Source organism: Adiantum capillus-veneris, chromosome 5 (assembly GCF_014529385.1).
Source record: "Adiantum capillus-veneris isolate H3 chromosome 5, ASM1452938v2, whole genome shotgun sequence".
NCBI lineage: Eukaryota > Viridiplantae > Streptophyta > Polypodiopsida > Polypodiales > Pteridaceae > Adiantum > Adiantum capillus-veneris.
The window spans coordinates 11,629,721-11,654,877 of record NC_140935.1 but is presented as its reverse complement, the minus strand read 5'-3'; positions in this window follow the sequence as shown (position 1 = coordinate 11,654,877).

Here is a 25,157-nt window from a genome sequence, read left to right as displayed (position 1 = left end):
GATCGCGGTCCATGTACCTTTTGTGATTTTTTGGACAGAGACCATCAAACTTGTAGCAAAGACCAATACAAACAAAATATCCAAAAGTAAGATTGCCAGAAAACTTCAAAAAGTGAGTCAAAAGAGGGCAAAATTCATTCAAGGCCAAAAATCGCCAATCATACATAGGTTCTGACTTTTGGGTGACCTAAACTGATCATATGGGAGATAAAATGGCCGAAGTACATGAAGGCTTTTATCTGGAAAGTGATATGGGGAGCCTTGAAGAATGGGGTTAAAGTGCATGCTAGAGGGATATGCACTAACATCTACCCTGGTTGCAGCTTGGCTTTACAGGATCCACTTCATCTGTTTATCAAATGCCTTGCCTCATGGGGTCTAGCCACAAAAGTTTGCAAATGGGTACAAAAAACATGGAAGGTAATCTTCTTCACAGATGACTTGACCCTAGGAGGGTGCAGATTCCAAAGCGAGGCAGTCCTGATATGCACCCAAATTACCAGATTTTGTTACCTTAGTCAAGTATGGAAGTCTAACGTTCGTGTTTTTGGACCAAACACGTTGTGACACAATATGATGAAATTGCGCAGATGAGCTCCGAGCTTATTCACAATGTGGGAGCTAAAAGAGGGTCAATAGGGAATGATAAGGATTGGCCCTTTGTTATAAGATTCCTTGATGACTTGAGAGGATAGTTTCTGTTTCTTTGGTTGTGGTTGTGCACTAGGCCCATTTGGAATAGAGACTTCTAGTCATTAGGGACTTAGAATGGCTAGACCCTACTACTACGTTGAAGTCCCTAGGGAGAGGTATTGGTCCTAATAGATTCTCACAATGTAGAAAGGCTAGTGAGGACCTCCCTCACTTATTCAAGGAATGCCCGACAATATGTGTCATGGCAGGGAAGATTTGCAAATGGGTGCAAAAGACCTGGAAGATAGGCTTCTTCAAGAAAAATCTCTTCCTAGGGGGGAAGGCTTTCAAGCACCACACAATACTTATTGGCACACAAATGGAAATATATTTCTATTTTAACACTAGTTTGGTACCAAAAAGGACACTTTAGTGTCCTTTTTTTTACAAATTTAAATAAAATGGTACATGAACCTTGAACACATCTCAAAAAGTGCTTTTGTAAACTTATAAAATGTTATTCAAAGTACTCATAGAAATTATAATCCCTCACTTTTGATCATAAACTCAATAGTAAATACACTCATAAAAAGAACCTATGCAAAACAGCATTCAATGTTTCATTAAAACTCGTACTCTAGCCTAAGAAAAAAATGAGCAGGGTGCATGCAATAATCCGTGGTAACTGCTTATATATGTGCTTGATATTTTTGCAATTTTCATGTGAGAAAAAAATCCTTTGTGACTAGAATTAAATATAGAAAGTCCTATGGGTCAAATATGCAACATTCACAAATTCATTTAACGATCACAAAAAACATTTAGTTCATCTAAATTTACAATGTCTTATGATGCATATATACTAGATCTATGACTCCATTACATAAGGTGATATTTTTTAATGGTTATGCAAGCCACATTTGGTGATTTATGGAATATCCAAAAAATTGTGCATGTTGTAATTATAATTTTTTATTTATCAAAGATAAGCCTTAAAATAAAGTCCACTTTTGGATTTTTCTGTTCATCTCACTTATTTGTATACAAATACCTCATATGGACACAATTGGGAGATTTATATACACACTTTCATTAGTTTTTCATAGCAATTTTTTTTTTGTAAGAAATTATGCAATATAATTTTTTTTAAATGAGCTTAAATTACAAGATGCCTATGAGTTTGAACCCTTGAAAAATGCTTAGTTGATGGGTATTGACCTATAGATACATTATACACCTTAGGTTTTGTCCCAAAACCTCATCATGTTAATGAAAGAGGCCTTGAAAGGCCAAAATTTTCCTCTTTGTCAACATTTTCAAGATTTTTATCTTTTGATTATAACAAAAATCTAGTCCCATAACTAGGTTATGAAGCTCAATTTCTTGCTATAATGAGTTTTTTCCTATCCATACACCTTGAAATCTATGCAAAATCTTATTTTGATGAGAAGTTATATTCAATTTATGAAAATTTTGGTAAAACTGCACTAAATTTCTATGATTTTTTCATCTTAAAACTTATCATTATAATCTCAATTTGGTATTAATTTTGGCAAAAGTAAAATTTGGCTATGTTCTTCACCTCATAGCTGACCTACGATATGAACGTGACCTATGAATTTTTTTTCTAGATTCACCAAATAATTATAACAAGTTGCTAAAAAAACAGGACACTTTAGTGTCTTAGGACATTTGAGTGTCCAATTATCGAAATAGTGTTAAACATGTGTGGAAGGCCAAGAATTGTTGAGTCTTTGAGGACACCTTGAAAGAGCTAAGTTCAGAGAGATCATTGAAGAGCAGGGAAACAATTGTCGCCATTGGAAAGAGAATGAACTCTGATAAGTGGAGCAGGGCTATCAGTGTCGTTATGATTGGGTAGTATATGGGCCCCCTGTTAGTTCAAAGCTAGCTCAATTTTTAGCCTAAGTTCTCACTAGTGTCTTTTTCAGTGGTGCAAAGTGGCTCCCTTATCAACCGTTGTATCTATGGTTGATGGGTGATGTCATGTCTTGGCAAGAGCATGGCAGGAATTTTTAATTTCTTGGTTTTTATAATATAATTTACTCTCCATTGTGAGTTTTGCAAAAGAAAAAAAATTATGAATCAATACTCTCTCTTTGTACGTGAGCTTGAGCAGAGTTTTTTTAATTTGATTACAAAACTCACAATTGTGAGTGGATAGTATTAAGAACAAGCTTTAAAAGACTGGTCTATAACAATACATAACTTTTTTCAAGGAGAGTTTTAATACATCCACTCACAATTGCAAGTTTGCCAAAAAACAAAATTGCGCTACTCTTCACATGTGAATGCTTCAATAGTGTATCCACCCTAAACACTATCAATTGATACTAGAATGTGACCTGCACGCTACTGTGTCCAAGAAAAGCATGGTTATTGGATCTCTCTCTCTCTCTCTCTCTCTCTCTCTCTCTCTCTCTCTCTCTCTCTCTCTCTCTCTCTCTCTCTCTCTCTCTCTCTCTCTCTCTCTCTCTCTCTCTCTCTCTCGTTTTCCAAAAAACAAAATTGCGCTACTCTTCACATGTGAATGCTTCAATAGTGTATCCACCCTAAACACTATCAATTGATACTAGTATGTGACCCGCACGATACTGCGGCCAAGAAAAGCATGGTTATTGGATCTCTCTCTCTCTCTCTCTCTCTCTCTCTCTCTCTCTCTCTCTCTCTCTCTCTCTCTCTCTCTCTCTCTCTCTCTCTCTCTCTCTCTACGAAAACCCTAGCCGGTAGAGAAACCTGAGCAGCAGGACATCACCGGCCTCCTTGGGGCAAGCGGCAGCCCTACGGGGGGTCACACCATAGCCTTAGCTCTGGACCTACCTCGCTTCACCAGGCCAATCTTGTCTTTCCTCCCTGCATGCACCAAGCCCTGCCTTCTCTGCTCCCGCTCTCTCTGTGCGCCACTCCAGTGCAGCAAGGTCGCGTGCACGACCTGCACTTTGTTCGGGCTTGCCTCTAGGCGCTACCATCCTTGCCTTCTGGTATTCTCTCGCTCTCTCTGTGCGCCACTCCAGTCCAGCCAGTCTAGGTTGCCTGCTTGAAGCGCGCTCTGTTTGGGTCTACATCCGCGTGCTACCAGCCCAGCCAGGCCAGGTCGCGCGATTCGCGCGCTCTATTTGGGGCAGCGAGGCCTCACCACCGTCCCACGGTGCCTTGTCATTTCATCATATCGCTTCATTACCCTAACCTAAGCAACCCGTCCCACAAGAATAAAAAACATATGTGCTTGGACTGCAAGGGAAATCTAGATGCAGCGAGGAGGCTCTCTCTGCCCAATCGAGCGACACGGTTCTTCGTGCCCACCCCACGGGTGGATCAAATGGCCCGCCCTCACTCTTAAATTTGAGAGCTCAAGGATGAGAACGCAGAGCTCAAGGCGTGTCTTGCAGCCCTTGAGACACGTTTCTCCTCCTTGGAGTCTCAAAAGAAAGATGATAGCGAGCACTGTCTCGCCAAAAGAAGTCGAAAGCACCTTCACTGCAAGCATGGCCAAACTTGCCACCCAAGTCCAAGAAGAAACCGTTGCGGTCTCCTCCAAAGTAGAAGAGTGCATGCAAGAATGTCGTCGATGGGAAGGACTAGCACTATCTTTTCGTATCGACGACCTGCCCTCTACTTGGTGGGAAGAGAACGACGATTGCACTTCAACCCTAGTGAAACTCAACCAAGCCATCCACCCAACCGAGTTTGACCCCAACACAATTGAGAAGGTTCACCATGACAACCGCACCAACCAAGGAATATTGGTCTTCAAGACTAAAGAGGCATGCATAAAACTTCTACAACAAGCACGACTCCTCAAGGACACCACAATATGGATAAGCGAGGCCTTGACACCTGCCCAACTTAAAGTCAATAAACAAGAACTCCAAAAGGTTTGAGAGGCACGAACAGCCGGAAAATGGGCCGTCTGTCGAGGTGGCAAAGCCATCATCAAAGAATTTTGGGCTCCAAAAACCCCCAAGCCATCTTCCCTTCTCCCTCCCTAAGTGACATATGTCATAGATTTTGTTGTATCCAACTTAGCCATGATTCTCCATGTACTCCTCTAGTAAGAGGTCCAAACATGTACGTTTTCTTGGTCCCATAGGTCATATTTGACCTTCGAGGACGATAAAAAATCTCTCTCTCTCTCTCTCTCTCTCTCACACACACACACACACACACACACACACACACCTTGGGATAGATGTAAAACATCTACAACTTCTCCAAATATGTGAATCTAAAGTGGTCAGCGGCAATGGCTCCTAGAAGCTAAAACAACATTGTTAGCCATAGAGGAAGCCCAAATGCATCCAATGCTAAGATGGTTTGCATCCTTGCATCCCCAATTAAGGTATTTTTCTATTCATGAATGAATGAAAAGGACCCATTTTAATTTTTTGCTTCAAATACTACATTACCATCATAACTTGCAGATAAATATCTCTCAATATGTCAGCGCCCATAGTGCTCTAAAGTGCCATCATTGTTGATGGGGAGGTGAGAGAGAGCATAGAGAAGAATGTGTCCCCGGAATGGGCTCCGACATCTCTCTCTCTCTCTCTCTCTCTCTCTCTCTCTCTCTCTCTCTCTCTCTCACACACACACACACACACACACACACACACACACACACACACACACACACACAGTCTGTTCGAGTTGTGGCTACAACTACTCCCACCTTATCCATTAGCTCTTTACTCTCTTTCTACCAGACCAACTCTTAGTGGCTCAAGAACACCCATGCACACTTATTGTCTTGAGCACCCATCTCCTACTACCAAGCACTCCCCACCAATGGACAATGCTTGTCTTATGTTATTATCATTAGTAGCTATCATGATCAAGGTCTTGGTCTTGGTCCCGTTGACCCACTTCACTCTTTCTCTTTCTCTGTCTACTTGCTAGTAGCAAAGCACTATCTCTCTCTCTCTCTCTCTCTCTCACACACACACACACACACACACACACACACACACACACACACACACACACACACACACACACACAAGTTTGACTACTACAATCTGTACATTGTTGAAAAAAGGTGATTGGCACAGTCTACTCTCTCTCTCTCTCTCTCACACACACACACACACACACACACACAGACATGCAAAGTCTATGTGGTCTCTCTGTCTCTCTCTCTCTCTCTCTCACACACACACACACACACACACACACAAAGGCTAACAGGTTGTCAGGCATACAATTTTGACTAAAGCAGGTCATTGAAAAAGGATGGAATTGCATAGAACCTGAACTACTTCACTTAATTTTTAAAGGCCCTTTAATATGTCTATGGTAAGGAGGATGACCCAATAAGGACTCCAACAATTCAATTTTGGCATTGATCCAATAGGCAAGTATAGATAATAGACGATTGAATAATAACAAAAATCTATTGTGTACCCGAGTGCTCAAGAAAAACCTAGGTTTAATATAATCCCACCTACAAATTTTATCAACTATAGTCTATATCAAATGCACCTTGGAGGCCCTTTCCACGTGACATAAGGAAAGGGCTTGGAGGAGGGGAGGGGGGGGGGGGGGGGGGGGACCAAGGCAAAGAAAGAAAGATAGTGGATTGGGTGCCAAGCAATGGGTGCCAAGCAAAGGGTCTCTCTCTCTCTCTCTCTCTCTCTCTCTCTCTCTCTCTCTCTCTCTCTCTCTCTCCATAGCAAGGTCCACACTCTCGTAAGATTGAATTGGAATGTTAGAACACCCACAATAATTGCAGGAAAAAACTTAGGTTTAGTATAATCCCATCTAATTTTTTTGATATTTATCTCTAATTGCAAATGGCTTTTATCAAGCAAGAGGAAGTGGCTTTTTGAAAAGAAGAAGATTGGTCCTTGATAGAAACACAGTGTGCTTGCAAAAATGTTCGCGTATGTTTTGAGTCACAATGTGCATATGTTGTATTGGTTGGAGACCCTTGTGCAAAGGATATGCCAAGGTTTGCATGTATTCTTTTGGAGTAAATTCAAATCCAGCTCTTAAGAGCACTTTAAGAAAAAACTACAAAGGCTAGACAACATAAATTAAGGTTTAGAGGATCTAAAAAGTGCATATAAGTTGAGTGCAAAAACCTTCAAATATAGTGAATTTGTCTCTAAAATGTTTGAAAAAAGGTATGGTATAGCCAAATGCTTGAAAAATCCTTAATTTAGTGCAATCCCACCTGCAGATTCTGAAATTCTATCTCTAAATTATAGATTTGAATGTGAGGAAATATAAAAAGTATAGAGAAATTGAGTGTAAAGCCTTCAAATATAAGAGAAAGCACTATGCTTCAACTCAATTTACTATAACCCCCTTTACAAACTTTTGAGATTTGCCTCAAAAATTCTAACTCGTCTGTAAACGCTCAAGAGAACCTAGATTAGTGTAATCTCACTCACAAATTTTGAGATTTACCTTTGAATTTCAAGTTAACCCAAAGGTGAGAGTCCTGACAAAGCTCAAAGAAATCTAGTGTAAAAACCTTTGAAAAATAATTGAGGATTGTCGGAGTTCCCTTCCGTCATCCATCTTTAACGTTTTTTGAGGTATGTTCCTGCCTTGGACTTGCATATCTTCTGCCTTGGATTTGTCAGACTGAACTTTTCAAATTGCGTCAACTCTCAATTTTGTCAATCCTCAATTTCGTAGATGTCGATATCAATTTTTTATTTGTGATTCTCGATTGTGGATTTTATCAATTGTTGCTTTGTCGAATGTTGATTGTAAAACCAATGCTTATTCTCTCTCCCCGCTCTCTCTGGTGGTGTCAGTGTGAGCCCTCTCACCCTCTCTCTTTCTCTCTCTCTATCGCCAACCAGAGATTAGTGTTCTCTCTCTCTCTCTCATAGACACACACACACACTCACTCATACAGGATGTAGTGAATGGTGCTCCCTCACTCACTCACTTACACATGCATTCTCTCTCTCACTCTCTCTCTCTCTCTCTCTCTCTCTCACACACACACACACACACACACACACACAATGCATGCAGAACATCCATAACAAATTGTTGGACTCCTATTGTTGATTTTTCAATCTCAATGTACTTCATTAATGCAATGCAAATGTGGAAAGCCTTTGTGCAATGCGCCAACACCTCAGAGAATGGCATGTCAAATTTGTCTCTTATATTCACATAGATTGAGAGAATGGGTCTCTCCTCTCTCTCTCTCTCTCTCTCTCTCTCTCACACACACACACACACACACACACACACACACACACACACACACTTACACGAATACATGCACCTAACTTTTAAACTTCAAGCATCAAGGTCAAAGATCGTTTACGACATAAAAGATCCGTGCAAATCTCCGAAGGGAGATTCATTGAGCAACACATGGAGAAAATTTATTTATGGCCTTCAAAATGCAAAGGAAAGCTACCCTTCCAGTGATTTTTAAAAATAAAAGTAATTAGTGGTTAGCCTTGAAATTGAGGACTAGAGTGAAATGGTCTCCCAGAAACTATAGGTTTAAGTATTATAAATTTATATAGAGTACTGAGGTCTTTTTGACTTTCGATATAGCCAAGACTCCCTCGTTAGTCTTTTCATTTTTTACCATCCTAGTACTTACCCTTCACCTTTGCATTTTCAATTAAATATTTTTTAAATGTTCTCTTTGAAATGAAGCAAATGTAGAATGTGACACATGAAGGGTCTTTCCTTCCCTTAAAATTTTAAATAGCTTCATATATAGTATAGATAGATAGTCAATTCTTAGTTGTTGATGGGCTAAAACATGCCATTGAAATCAAGAACACATGCCATTAAAAGTGCGATTCCATTATTTAAATCTATGGACATAAAGGCTAGCTCTTCAATTAGGCTGGCACCAATGGCTTCCATATTGTATTTAGTTTTTATAAGGCACTTAGATTTCCAGTGTTATAGGCTCCAAAGGACCAAATTTTGATAGCAAAGGCTGATTTTAAAAAAAACTCAAACACAAGGCGGTATTGGAATCATGAACTCTTGTACTTATGCAAAGACCCATGGTACCAAATTTGTGGTATCAATCACGAAGCAAGAGTAGGCATCGCCTATTATGATGATTGATAATGCCAAGTTGTGCTTGCAAGGGGGATTGTGGAGAGAGCTTGATTTTCACGACAAGTTACTTGCCCTTGAATGGTCCAACATGAAACTTGGGGGTACAACCAGGCAAGCTGCTTTGGAAATACAAGAGAGCAATAGAGGCCTTGGAATGGGGAGAGACAACAAGGTACTTTCATAACTCTATAGCTTATTGGTCCCCTTGGCTTTCTAAGGCAGGAAGTGTCCTTTTGAACCCATTTTGGAGGGAAGTTTCCATAAATAATAATAACAAAGGACATTGATGGTTGGGCCAATTTTGGGATGACAACTACAGATGATGGAAAGTATCAAGCCGATTGGCCGCATTGTTCCACCTCTATGGGAATGAGTGAATTTTAGCTAGTAGGGCCTTAAAACGGCTAGACAAATGTTCGCTTTCTTCATATGTCTAGTTTTGTGTGGAAGGCATGGTAGTGGCCCAAACATAGACAATTCCTAAAACCGCAAACCAAGGACATGTACAACTCCCTTATGGCCTCAAAATATGAATTTCCCTCCCTAAATAAGCAATGGGGTAAGCACTAGCTGGAATCAAAACTGATAACAATTGCGAAGAACATTTGGTACCCACATGGACAACTCAGGATGAAGGTCTTTCTTTGGAAATCTTTGTGGGGGCCTTGCCTACTGGGGTGAAGGTCCTAGCCAGAGGTATTGGTCCTAATATATGCTCACATTGTAGAAAGAGTAGTGAGGACCTCCCTCACTTATTAAAGTAATGTTTGACGATATGTATCTTGGCAATAAAGATTTGCAAATGGGTACAAAAGACCTAGAAGATAGGCTTCTTCAAGAAAAATCTCTTCCTGGGGGGGAAGGCATTCAAGAGCCACGGAAAACTTATTGGCATGCAAATTATAAGATATGTCTACTTTGAACATGTGGGGAAGGCCAATAATTGTTGAGTCTTTGAGAACACCCTAAAAATAGCTAAGTTCACGGAGATCATACAAGAAAGTAGGGAGATGATTGTCGCCATTGGAAAGCAGATGAAGTCTGATGAGTGGATTGGGGCTATCGGTGTTGTTTTGATTGGTTACTATTTTGGTCCCCTATCATGTCAACGGTTACTCAATTTTTAGCCTAGGTTCTCATTGGTGTCGTTTTCAGTGGTGCGAAGTGGCTCCCCTATCATCTATTGTGTGATGGGTGATGTCATGGCTTGGAAAGAGCATGACTAGAATTTGTAATTTCTTGGTTTTGATAATCTAATTCAATCACTATTGTGAGTTTGGCAAAAGAAAAACAAGTGAAAGGGTCACGACGGCTTTCAAAAACAATAAGAAAGTGATAATATTGCTAGGTTGAATTAAATTCGTATCAATGTTCGGAAAGGATTGCCTCAGCTTAGTCTTGAGCCGATTGAAAACCGAGACTAGCTAGCTGCAAACCATGGTAAATGGAAGAAAGACCGATGAAATATATGGAAAGTCATCCAAAAATTTTGCAAATCTCAAAATTCTTGCAAGTGTTTTTGGTGTTCTTCTTTGTGAGGAAGAAACTCGATCAACAGCCGCTTAATAAAAGAGACTTTCTCAAATGTTAACACTAACTCGGATCAAGCTATAGAATGCAAGAAATGTAAATCCATGTGAAGTTGTGAAATGAAAGGTGAAATAAAAAGAACTAATTAATATATGTTTGTGTGTGTATAGAATTTATTAGAATTGTGCAAGGTAAAGATTCACTTTAGCATTTATAAACAATAGAATGCAAAAACAAAACATATATGTGTGTGTGAGAAATTTACTAAAAATATGCAAAGTGAATCTTCAATTTAGCATTCTAAAACAATAGAATGCAAGAAAAGTACAGACATGTAGGATGTGAAATGAAAGGTAAGTCTCCATCATGTGCTGCAAACAAAGACAATCTCCCTAACCCAACACAACACTAAGGGTTTCTTTCAGAAAGCCAAAAAATGTACATCAATACTCTCTCTTTGTACATGAGATCGAGGTTATATTGTACATTTTTCAAGGAGAGTTTTAAAACATCCACTCACAAATGTGAGTTTGCCCAAAAAAACAATATTGCGCTACTCTTCACATGTGTTAAGCCATGGCATATCAACCCTAAACACATGCCATGAAAAGCGAGATCTTATTATTTATAATTAATGGACATAAAGGTTAGCTCTTTAATGAGATTTTCACCAATGGCTTCGAGATTGTATTTAGTTTTTCTAAGGCACTTAGATTGCCATTGTTCCAAGACCCAAGCCCCAAAGGACTAAGTTTTGACAGATTTTAAAGGCTGATTTCTATTTAAAAAAATAAACACAAGGCGTTATCGGGGTCATTAACCCTTGTACACATGCAGAGACCCAAGGTATCAAGTTTGTGGTATCAATCACAAAGAAAGACTAGGCATGAGCTATTATGACAAAGGCCATGATCGATAATGCCAAACTATGTTTGCAAGGGGGATAGTGGAAAGGGCTTGAGTTTCACGACAAGCTACTCGCCCCTCGTTGGTCCAACATGAAACTTAGGGGCACAACATGCGAATTTCTTTAGAAATACAAGAGAGCAATAGAGTTTAAAATAGGGAGAGACAACAAGGTACTTTCATAAGTCTATAGCTCATTGGTCCCCTTGGATTTCTAAGGCAGAAGTGTCCTTTTGAACCCATTCTGGAGAGAAGTTTCCATAAATGATAATAACAAAGGACTTTGACAATTGGACCAATTTTGGGATAACAGCTACAGATGATGGAAAGGACCGAGCCAATTGGTCTCATTGTTCCACCTCCATGGGAATGAGAGACTTCTCGCTAGTAGAATCTTAGAACGGCTAGAGAGATGTTTCCTTTCGTGTGAGTCCAATTTCGAGTGGAAGGCATAGAGGTGGCCCACGCATAGACACTTTCTAAAATTGCAAACCAACGACGTATACAGCTCCTTTATGGCCTTGAAGGATTGATTTCCCCACCTAAATAAGTGACGGAATAAGTACTAACCGGAATCAAAATGGGTAACAATTGCGAAGAGCATCTGATACCCACATTGGCCGCTCAAGATGAAGGTTTTTATTTGGAAAGCTTCGTGGGGGCCTTGCCTATTGGGGTGAAGGTCCTAGCCAGAGGTATTGTTCCTAATAGATGCTTACAATGTAGAAAGACTAGTGAGGACCTCCCTCACTAATTCACAAAGAATGCCCGACGATATCTATCATGGCAAGGAAGATTCGCAAACGGGTGCAAAAGACCTAGAAGATAAGCTTATTCAAGAACAATCTCTTCCTTGGGGGGAAGGCGTTCAAGAGCCATGAAAAACTTATTGGCATGAAAATTGTAATATATTTCTACTTTAAACATGTGTGGAAGGCCAAGAATTGTTGAGTCTTTGAGAACGTGATGAAAACAACTAAGTTCACAGGGATCATTGAGCTCTGATGTGTGGATCAAGGCTATCGGTGTTGTTATAATTGGTTAGTATGCGGGTCCCCTATAAGGTCAAAGATTAATCAATTTTTAGCCTAGGTTCTCACTGGTGTCCTTTTCTATAGTGTGAAGTGGCTCCCCTATCAATTGATGTATCTATGGTTGATGGGTGATGTCATGGCTTCACAAGAGCAGGACTAGAATTTGTACTTTTTTGGTTTTGATAATATAATTCACTTACCATTGTGAGTTTTGTAAAAGAAAAGAAAAATGCATCAATACTCTCTCTTTGTACATGAGCTTGAGGCTAGTTATACTGTACATTTTTCAACGAGAGTTTTAATACATCACTCACAATTGCTATTCTTCACAGGTGTTAAGCCATAAATGCTTCAATGGCATATCCACCCTAAGCACTATCAATTGATATGGTCAATCTTAGTTGTTGATGGGCTAAAACATGCCATTGAAAGCAAGAACGCATGCCATTAAAAGCAGGATTCCATTATTTAAATTTATGGACATAAAGACTAGCTCTACAATGAGATTGGCACCAATGGCTTCCAATTTGTATTTAGTTTTTCTTAGGCACTTAGAGCTAGAGGACAAAATATTGACAGATTATAAAGGCCAATTTTTTTAAAATAAACACAAGGCGGTACCGGGGTCAATAACCCTTATACTCATGCGGAGACCCAGGGTGACAAGTTTGTGGTATCAATCACAAATCAAGACTATGACTAAGGCCATGATTGATGTAGCCCAATTGTATTTGCAAAGGGGATAGTGGAAAGGGCTTGTATTGCATGACAAGTTACTAACCCCTCGTTTGTCTAACCTGAAACTTGGGGGCACAACAGGCAAGTTGCTTTGGAAATCCAAGAGAGTAATAGAGATCTTGGAATGGGGATAGACAACAAGGTACTTTCATAACTCTATAGCTCACTAGTCCCCCTGGCTTTCTAAAACAGGGAATGTACTTATGAACCCATTATGGAGGGAAGTTGCCAGAAATATTAATAACAAAGAACTTCAATGATTGGGCCATTTTTGGGACAATAGCTACGACTACTGGAAAGGATGAGATCGATTAGCCTCATAATTCCACCTCTTTGGGAATGAGAGAATTTTAGTCATTGGGGCCTTAAAACAACTAGACTTGCCTACTGGGTTGAAGGTCCTAGCCAGAGTTATTGGTCCTAATAGATGCGGACAATGTAAAAAGGCTAGTGAGGACCTTCCTCACTTATTCAAGGAATGCCCAACGATATGTGTCCTGGCAGGCAATATTTGCAAATGGGTGCAAAAGACCTGGAAGATAGGATTCTTCAAGAACAATCTCTTCCTAGGGGGGAAGGTGATTAAGCGCCACACAATACTTATTGGCACCCAAATTGTGAGATATTTCTACTTTACACATGTGTGGAAGGCCAAGAATTGTTGAGTCTTTGAGAACGCCTTGAAAACAACTAATTTCACAGAGATCATACAAGAAAGCAGGGAAATCATTGTCGCCATTGGAAAGCGGATGAACTCTGATGAAGGGAGGAGGTCTATTGATGTTGTTATGATTGGTTAGTATATGGGTCCCCTATCAGTTCAAAGCTTATTCAATTTTTTGCATAGGTTCTCATTAATGTCCTTTTCAATGGTGCAAAGTGGTTCCCTTATCAGCCAATGTATCTATGGTTGATGGGTGATATCATGTCTTGGCAAGAGCATGACAAGAATTTGTAATTTCTTGGTTTTGATCATATATTTCACTCACGTTTGTGATTTTTGCAAAAGTAAAAAATCATGCATCAATACTCTTTCTTTGTACATGAGCTTGAGGTTATATTGTACATTTTTCAAGGAGAGTTTTAATGCATCCACTCACAATTGCGAGTTTGCGAAAAAAAAAAACAATATTGCACTATTCTTCACTTTGTTAAGCCATGAATGCTTCAATGGGATATCCACCCTAAACACTATCCATTGATATGGGCGATCTTAGTTGTTGATGGGCTAAAACATGTCATTGAAAGCAAGAACACATGCCATTAAAATCGGGATTCCATTATTGAATTTAATGAACATAAAGGCTAGCTCTTCAATTAGATTGGCACCAATGGCTTCCAGATTGTCTTTAGTTTTTCTAAGGCATTAGATTGACAATGTTATAAGCCCCAGTAGACCAAATTTTGACACATTATAAATGCCAATTTTTTTAAAAAATATCCACAAGTTTGGATAATCAATTGAGTGCTCAACATACTGTGTATTTCTATCTATCTACATGCTTTGTCTACTTGTATCACTTCCAAGTTCAGCTACACGTGGCTAGGTGAAAGCTCTACACACAATGTATCTACCTTGCCGTGTCTTGTTGTTTTGTTTGTGGACCTCTACATACTATTTTTAATCATAAGTTTTGACGTAAGTATTCATTTGTGATTTCAATGGATAGAGCTTGATATTACAAAGCTACATAGTGTATTTGTTGCCAAAATTGACCTGCTAAATTTAGGCCTACTATTTAATATCAATTCTTTTGCTTATATTATGCCACCTATTGTGATGTGCATGTATGCCACCTTTTGTGTTCTACCTAGCTCTACAAAAGAGCAAGCTTTGTACACACTTCAATCAAGTATCAACACTCTCTCTCTAGATTAGATTTTTGCCACTCCTAATCAATATATTAAGCATGAATGGTCATTAGTTAATCCACCATAACAATATCAATGACATGATCCTTAATATTAGGGTGGTTAGAGTGTTTCCAATTCAATTCTATGCAGATGCATGCTTCAGCTATCCAAATCATGCACCAACTAAGTGGTACACATTATAAAACTCAACACAATTAGTAAAAGATTAGTCATAAATTACATTTTTTCAACAATTTATTAGCTTCACTAGCTTAGGCATTCAATCCCTTGCAATGATGAAAATGTTGGCCCGTCATAACATAATCGAAGAATTCCACCCAACATACTATCAATTTGTGGATTGATAGCCCTATTACATCATGGAAACCCCACACACTAGGTGTAAGATCCATAGATGGATGAATAAAAGAGATGAATCTAGGATTAGAGAGTTACTAATAAACAAATAACCCATAGATAAGGGCTAATCTCTACCATGAGCTCAATCCATCACTCTAATCATGAATATCTAAGCATGAACCTGAATTTTTGTGCTCATAGTCATGTAGTGAAATCCCAAGCGTCAACTTAGCTTAACCTTTACAGTGGATACCACTTTCAATCTACATAATATTGCAGGCAATGAAATGGTTTATTTCCATATAAATCTATACTACCATACACACAAGCAACTTAAAACTAGTTACTTTACTTCTCCACAAATTGAAGAGAAAGAACCGTGGAAATTTTCAATTGTAATGAGAGCTTACTCTTCCCTTATTTATTTCTAAACAAAGAAAACATCACAAATGCTTGCTCTAAAATTGATGGAACATAGGCATCATATACCTCTTATGTGAGCTCTCTGCATAGGAGAATTACTACCTAGAAGTGTCCACCCAACCATAGAAATCCCTCTTATATAGGCTTTGCCATTCATACTAGCTTGGTCAAATCCTGACAAAGCCCACGGTGTGTCGGGTTACACACCTCTATGGCCATCTACGACTCCTCAAATATTGTGTGGAGTCCACCATGATCTCTGCATACACATGTGCTATACGCACCTATTTGAAAGGATCTCGCTATGGTGGAAATGTAAGTGATACATTCACAATGAGGATAGTAGGGTGAAAGCGTGGTTTGGTGGTACAAAAAAAGGACCTATTTTACTTCTACCAATGAAAAAAATGGGCACTCGTAAAATTTTTGTAGTTTAGGTCAAAACATTTTGGACCTTGTGTTTTTAGATTCTGCTTTTGAAGATCTATCCACTGATATATAGTATGATAGGTAGTTTTTCATGTGACATGTAGAAATTTAGCTCAAAGATTTTTCAAAGGTGCTATCAAGGACAATCCTTTTTGTACCACCAAAGCGTGCTTTTAGCCAGTATGTTAATGACAAGATATTAAAGAGATATTAACAATAATAGAAATAGAAAAACATGAAGTAGATTGATTACAAACTAAATGCATAACATGCTCACAAATGTGGCTCAAAGGATAGGGTACAAAGTGTGTAGGTAGGGCTTCTTTTATAGGAGGGGATAGAGAGAGAGAGAGAGAGAGAGAGAGAGAGAGAGAGAGAGAGAGAGAGAGAGAGAGAGAGAGAGAGAGAGAGAGAATCTAGTGACATAGGTGATGATTTTGTGGTAGATCTAAGTGTTATCTAGTGTAGGCACATCTAGGGTAGAGGGGGTTTCCGCAGGAAGACTAGTTCGTGGTGTTGCAGAGTATGGCACACACCCCTAGAATCCTCCCCTCGTGTGTCAATGTAGCACCATATAAAAATTCAAATGCCCTCCCCTATAGAATTTATTAATAGAGTGTAGAATAAAATGCATTTCCCTAGAGAATTCTGCGATAGGGTATTAGGCCAAACAAAACGCCTCTCCTAGAGAGTAGTAGTCAACTAGGTGGTAGGTTACAAAATCAAATAAGTGCTTGTAAAAATAAAATTGCCTCCAATATCAAAGTGCTAAATGTCAGTGATGCCTACTTCAAATATTCAAACAATTTTTCATTAGTTTTTTTGTCAATGTCGACTTCAAAGTGGTTTTTTTTGTCAAAGTTGTTGTAGGTGATCTTTGTCTTATCTCTTGGTTGATGTCTCTCCTCCCCTCAAAGTTTCTCATCAAAATTATCGTGGAGGTAGATGGAGGCATGGCACACAAATCAAAATCCCCAATTGATTGAAAATTTCTTCATCTTCTTGATCTTTGTCTTTGTTGTGCCTAGAATTTTCTTTGTTCATGTACTTTACATTCCTTATGTGTTTTCATATGTTTGGTAGTGATCTGTGTGAACACACTTAGGACTTGTGGGCCACTTTTGGCTTACTGGGAGGTTTTTTACCCATGCATTGTATATGCACCCATTATTATAGGGCTAACTTATCTTTATTGTTTCCACGCTAGGCAATACACTTTCGTGTGAGTGCCTTAAGCTTCTTCATATTTTCCAAGATGTGTGTGCATCCCTACAACCCTAATTTCAACAATTGGTATCAAAGTAGATCACGTCCTCCTCTTAGTACTATCTTGAGCTTTGGTAAGCATCAAAAGCTCAACTGATACTTTGGGAAAGCTTGTATTTTTCATTTGGACTCATTTTGGAGTGTGTTACAACTATAAGAAGTACTGCACTGACACGTTTGTCCTTTTGTGTAGAATGTTTATTAGTGCATTTTTTTGTAGAATAGCTACCTTAGAATCCTCTTTGGGTTTTTCTCAATAGCACGTGCTAGTCTTACCTCGTTTTTCCTCTTTGTGGGTAGTTTTCACATAAGGTTCAGTCACTTATGATGGTTGACAACAATACAAATGTTTTCTAGATGTTTGTTGTTGAGGAAAAATTGGATAGGGAAAAATACCCAATGTGGACTTACATGATGGTGTAGGTTCTTCTATCAAATGGTGTTTGGAATTGATGTGTGTCTGCCTCCTATTGATACAAGATCTATTGAGTGTATTTCTAGTAGATATGTTGTTGCTAGAATTTTTGTTGCCCATGCCTAAGTAATCTCATGTTTATGTAAGAAATGTGCAAGCTCATGCATTGATTGCATTTCCTATAAAGTGCACTATTATACCTCATGTTTGCTCAACAAAATCAGCAAAAAAAGCTTGTATACTCTAATTGGTCTTTACGCAAGTTGCAATGAGCCTAAAATTGCATTGCTACTTTATGAGCTATAGCTAAAGATTATGCAAAAGGAAGATGAGATGGAACATTTTCTTCCAATATCAAGGATGTATATGAGCATCTCATTTTTGTAGATGGAGGTATTTGTGATAGTTCACTTGTACAACGTGTTGTCGATGCATTGCCAAACTCTTACCAGACTTTAACTAGTACTCGGAGACTTGTGCCAACAATGCCTCTTATGCGGTCAAGGAAGTTGGAAAGATAGTATCCTACTACGAATTGCAGTTCTTTCACACTTGTTGATGCACTTTATGTACCAAGGATAAAAAAGAACTATTTATCTATATATGCACTTGCAAGACTTCGTCTTGTTGGTCCAATTTTTGGATGACTGAAATATAGTTCATGATCTCAATTTTGGTGATGAAATTGTTACATCTAGCATTTTGTGCCATTATTTTGCAAATGTAGCTGTAAATTCAAGACAATTTCAAATGCAATACTTTGGCATGCACATTTTGAGCATATCAATTTTGCTATGGTTGCAAAAATGTGATATGGTTGCTTCTTTGCCACCTCTTGAAGCAATGTCTAAGTATGTCTATGAAGGTTGAATTTTGGGTAAGATGTAGCGTTCAAAGTTTCCAAAGGATGGATCACTTAGGGCTACATATAGGTTACAAATTTTGCATAGTGATGTTTGTGGGCCTATGCAAACTCCATCCTTGGGTAATTACTTGTACTTCATGACTTTCATGCATGGGTATATTGGCTTAAAGCCAAGTTAAAAGTGTTCATGTGCTTCAAGAAATTTTTGTTTATGGTTGAAAATGTCTCAATTTGTAATATGTGCACCCTTTGTTTAGATTAGGGAGAGATTATATGTCTCATGAGTTTAATGCATTTCTAGCTAGTTGTGGTATAAAACACCAATCTACAATACTATGTACACCTCATCAAGTGGTGTTGCTAAAAGCAAGAAAACACGTCACTTACAAAGATGGTGCAATGTATGGTCAAGAGTCAAGCTTTACCACATATGTTTTGGCTTGAGGAATTCATGTGTGCTACCTATGTACTTAGCAAGCGTCATCCTTCAGCTTTGCAGTCTAAGACTCCTTATGAAGCATAAAATGATAAGAAGCAATCTATTGATGACATGCACGTTTTTGGTTCTTTAGCTTATGCTTTGGTGCCATAATATACTATAGAAAAATGGACAATAAGGCTCTCAAATGTTTTTATAATGGTTTCAATTCTAAAAGCAAAGGTTACAATGTATATCATCCACACAAAAAATGTATCCAGGTTTCACAAGAATTCTCTTCAATGTATTTGTGGAGGATTCTCTTCAACATTTGTTATCATGTACTAGAGATGGTAATGTAAGCTCACATGACATTCATGAGACTTTTTTGCCTCTTTGTAATGGTGGAAGCTTGAATGTAATTTCCAATGAGTAGCATATGTGGGGTTTCAAAAAATATTAGAGATCAACCTATTACTAATGCACATGTAGAGGATGTACTTGATGTGGGAAGGACTAAGAATGAAAAGGCTAGACGTATGCCAAGATGTCTGGTGCATACTTTTCATAACAAAAAATTGGATGCACTTATGTTTGTTTGTACTCTTTCAAGTTATCGTCATGCATCATATGCATTAGATTTTTATGTCTTGGTTTTTTCTAGTTTATGTTTGTTTGTACGCTTTCAAGTTATCGCCATGCATCATATGCATTAGATTTTTATGTTTCGGTTGTTTCTAGTTTATGTGATGAAGAAGAACCTTTTTCTTTTGATGAAGCACATAATTCAAAAAAAGGATAGCTGCAATGCAATCGGAATATGATGCCCTTGTGATTTGCCTCCTAAAAAAAATTCCATTGGTACCGTTTACAGTTTGATATGTAACCCTAATAGTCAGATCAATCGCTACAAGTCTAAACCCTATTTGCAAAGGTTATCCATAGCAGGAAGGCATTGGATATGAAGAGACTTTTGTTCCCACTTATCGTATGCATACTATTTGTTTTCTATTTGCATTGGCATCTCACTTAGGATAGAATGTGCATCAATCAACCTTGTTTTGTCTTTCTAGAATGGTGATATGTTTGAGGAAGTATACGTAAAATAGCCTTGCTAATTTTTTCAAGAAAGGACAAGAGAAAAAATGTGCAAATGCAAGAAATCTTTATATGGGTTTGAAGCAGTCTCCTTGTGCTTGGTATGAGAAAGTTGACATTCATTTGGTTAAACAAGGCCTTCATAACAGTCTAGCTGAAAGAACTTTGTACGCCAAATGTGAGGGTGATGTATATCTCATTGTCATTTTGTATGTGGATGATTTGATCATTATTGATTTTCCCTAAACTGAGGCACAAGTTTCATGTTGATTGTACAGGCCAATTTGGTTTGTGGTGCATGTTATAGCAACAGCAAGTAGGTATGGCTCTGGCGAACGATCAGATATCAAATAGATTGTCCAAGATTTGCTAGGTGTTGATGTGGCTTATTGAGTTGATTCTCAACATGAGCCTTAGTGCCTTGAGATAGGGAGGAAAAGCTATGTGGAAGCCATGAGATGAGGAGCTATATGGCATGATCTTGAGGCTTGCAAAGTTGGGGGTTGTGATAATTGTCGGGGAGATATTCTTTCCTAGAGTATAGAAAAGATAAGTTTGAAGTGGGATCTTGACTATCCACCCATCCAAACTTGGTTGGAAAGTGTTGATTCTTGAATAATTCCTTTTCCAAAATTATTGAGCATTCAAAAATGGTTGAATCTTTTCAATCCTCCTCCTTGAATGACCTCCAAGGTGATAGTGTTAATAATATACTTATTGGGTACTGATGATGCTCTTAATAAATGAGATTCTGGATGAGAGAATGCATAGGATATTGAAATCAACCAAGTGATTAGAGAAGATATCACTTGATCTAGATGAGACTTAAATGCCTAAGGATCTAAAAATTAAAGATGATATCAATCCTAGACTAGTGGCTCTGATACAAGTTGAAAGGATCTAGCTATGGCAGAAATGCAAGCCATTCACGGTGAGGTTAGTATGGCAAAAATGAAAGTGAGCCATTCATGTGAGGTTAGTATGTTAATGACAAGATATTCACACTAATAAAAGTAGAAAAACATAAAGTAGATTGATCACAAACTATTTATGCAAACCATGCTTACAAATGTGGCTTAAATTATGGGATACAAAGTGTGTAGATAGGGATTCTTTTATAGGAGTAAAGTGAGAGCATCTAGTGGCATAGGTGATGATGTCATGGTAGATTGAGTGTTATATAGTATAGGCACATCTAGGGTAGAGGGGTTTTTAATAGCTACACTAGTTGCTGGTGTTCTCCTTAAGGCAAGAATATTTTAGTTTGTATGCGCTTGATTCAAAATGAGTGGCACATCATCTATAGTATCGAGACCAAGGAGCACCCATGGCATTCACTAATAGGGTCACGGTGCCATACTCTACACTAGCAACTAGTGAAGCTATTAAAAACCCCTCTACCCTAGATGTGCATATACTAGAGAACACTTAGATTTGCCACGATATCATCACTTATGCCACTAGATGCTCTCACTTTACTCCTATAAAAGAAGCCCTATCTACACACTTTTATAGGAGTAAAGTTAGAGAACCTAGTGGCATAAGTGGTGATGTCATGGAATATCTAAGTGTTCTCTAGTATAGGCACAGGATAGAGGGGTTTTTAATAGCTACACTAGTTGCTGGTGCAGAGTATGGCACCGCGACCCTGTTAGTGAATGCCATTGGTGCTCTTTGGTCTCGATACTATAGATGACGTGCCACTCATTCTAAATCAATCCCATACAAACTAAAATATTCTTGCCTTAAGGTGAATCTGGATAGATTCCCCTTAAGTACTAATATCTCCAGTAAACAAACATATTATCCATGTGTGTCTCTAACTCCCTAGTTTATTTTAAACCTATTTTCTCCACATGGGATGCCAAAGTCGACATGCATGTGCACTATTTAAATCTCTCTCTCTCTCTCTCTCTCTCTCTCTCTCTCTCTCTCTCTCTCTCTCTCTCTCTCTCTCTCTCTCTCTCTCTCTCTCTCTCTCTCTCTCTCTCTCAATCAATCAAGCTATTACACCCTGCCATGATGAAAGGAGGATTATTACTACCATACACTCTCTTCAACCATTAGGAGACATTATTGTATCTTGGCTCTCTATTCAGGTCCTAAATATACTTGTTAATAGGGGAGTTTCCCATACATAGCTAGCGGAGGTAAATGTAACAAGGTAGTGGGGTTAATTGTAACATTAGATATTTTTCAAAGTGATGCCAACACTGAAATAGTTTTGCATGGTTGTCGATAGAAGATGGGGTAGATCCAAATTTGCCATTTTTGGTAGAGTTGAGAAGAATTGAACAAGATTGCTAATGCAATCAAGACAAGGGTAGCACCCTCTCGATGAGTGTTCACTTATTGCACAAAGTTTACCGATAGAGCTCAAGATTACTTGACTCAACAGAGGGTGTCACACATAATTTGGAAATTAAGATGGGGACTCATTGGGGTGAAGGTTTGTGCTTGGGTTTACTTATTGAGCCGCAAGTTCCTTTTCTCCCAAAATTATGGAATTTTTCAAGGGAATGATGGGTCATAGGCCAGTGTCTTCTGTTGCTATTGAGACTTGATCTCATCCCATGTGCCGCTGCTACTAATCTATACCATATATATAAAGAGGAGAGGGATTCCCCACTCCCCCAACGTGGCACTCTCCTGCATCCGATTTCCCTTCGACTGATGTGCTATATGCAGCCTAGCGACATGAGGGGGAGGAGGGGGGGAGAGAGAGAGTTTAATCTATTTACAATATACATAACACATGAGACAAAATACAAAGACCAATGTCTACAGTCCATAGTACAAAATCATGTATTCCTTTGGACTGAATATTCAAACAAATACATCATAGTATCAAGCCATATTAGGGAAAGAAGGTCCTGATTAGTGTTACAGTATCAGTGTACAACATTACATCCTCTCAAATAGCAGCCAAGAAAAGGACACCCTTACCTGCATCCAAAGTAAGAAACCATACAATTCATTAGTTTTTTAATCGCATAACAGGTAACTAGGGTGACCTAGTTGTCATCCATTTCACCCTGGTACTAGCCTAAGAAGAAAGCCATGTTTTTTAAATATAAGTGATGTGTAATAGTTTCCATAATGCAAAGATTATCAAAGTGTTAGGTCAACTCTTTTGCATTGTACATCCCTCTATTGATTTGAAGTGTAAAATAAAGTATGAAAAAGGTTTTTCCAATTGTTCCTTAACATTATCTAAATAAGGTTAAAGCTTTTTAAAAAAAGTAAGTTTAATGCAGTTTTTGAAGTCAAAATCTTCCTCAGAACAGCAATTGTTCAACAAATTATCAATTTCTAGAATTTTATCAGTCAAGTTTTAGTATCTAGCAATCATATCCCAAGGTCGAAAGGGCCCGAACTAGGTGATACATTACTACAGGCACAAAAACAGTAAACCATAATCCCCCAATAAAGAGCATCCCTTAAGAGAATCTCTCAAGAAAAACCAAGACAATAGATCCATTTTACCATCAGTAGTGTAAGTCAATGAAACCAACTAGTCTGCAACACACCAACCATTAGGATAATTCCAAGTTAGATATACCAAAGCCAAGCCCAACAGCTTAACCAAAGTCTAAAATTAAACCGTGATTGATTACTAGCCCATATAGGCCAAATCAAGAAGTCTTTAATATATATAGGCGGCATATACCAACTAGAAGTACTCCAGCGGTATATTTACATAGAGAAGAGGTGAATCCTAATCTATATCCGGTCTATAACATTCCTGTACACGATAGAGAAGAAAAAAGAACAACGACACCCTATTGTTGTGTCATGTCCACCCAAATTAGCTGGATACTAGGTCCATAAAATCAAGGCCGATTACTGCATATTAGCCCTAAGTGCAGCAATATTGCCAAAAGTAGTCAGAACCAAAACAAAGTGTTTGTTATTAGCATCCTAAGTATCAATTTGTACAACCCTATACAAAAAAGAAACCAGTATCTCGTATCTACTGCTCGACAAACAGACTGAAAGCCAACTATGATTAGGGTAGGTGATGGGTACTCTCAACTGAGATGCAATTTTGAAATATAAACCTGCTATCCCTATAGTATTCTTTCCATATTATGTACAAGGATAAAGAGTGAAGCAGTACCAGTTAAGTGAAAGTCCTGTACCAGCAAGATTATCCAGCAAAGTTGAAGACTAGTTTCATTCCAATTGGAATAGAATCAGAATATCATAAATGAGAGATATAATCTTCATTTGTCAATGTATTTAATTGGCAAGTCAAATTTTACCTATGTACATTCATGCCACCACAGGGCCTTTTCCCAAAACCAACCAGTAAAAGACCATACCTTCTCAAGTATCTGTAAATAGCACTCTCTTATTCTGCTTGGTTAAAAAACCAGGTAGGATAATGTGAGAATATTGGCTAGTCAGTTGGTATAGACAGCAAACCCATCCAATGTATATGCAAAATTTCTTCTAATTAGCTAGGTGTGTTAAATTTTGACCCGTAATTTGAGCCAATCATTGCATGCAATAGGATATTATTAGGCAATTTCCAAGCGAGTAAAATAATATGCAAATTAGCTAGTCTTTTCTCCTAAAATCATCAAAAACCAGAAAAGGAGTTATCATTCCTCTCCATATGACCGTACATCCTAATACCAGTAACCGTTCATGAATCGGTCGGCATGTCCAACCGTAAACAGCCCGATCATATGCTTCAATTTTTTGAAGAAAGACAGAAGCGGCAAGAACATTTCTCAAAAATTCTCAATGTTTATGTTCAATAGATATTTTATAGCTAGTACTAATCCATAGAGAACAAAACCAGTAGAATCATTAGTGAGAGATCCATAGGTTAACCAGCAAAACAAGCTTCAACCATATGAGGCTTATGCAACCAATTTGCAGTTTCAATTCCCAGCCATAGTATTATATTAGTACCAAGTTCTACTCATCTCAGCAAAGAGGATGGGGGAGACAAACCCATAAAGATAAAGGCAAAAACATGTTTATACCATGCAAGCTAGCTACCCATAAAGACGTCAATCCTCAGATTGCTGAGAAGACTCATACCAAAAGAGTATTGGCAAGAATTTTACACCGTCATTTCTTAATGTCAAGCTCAGCAAG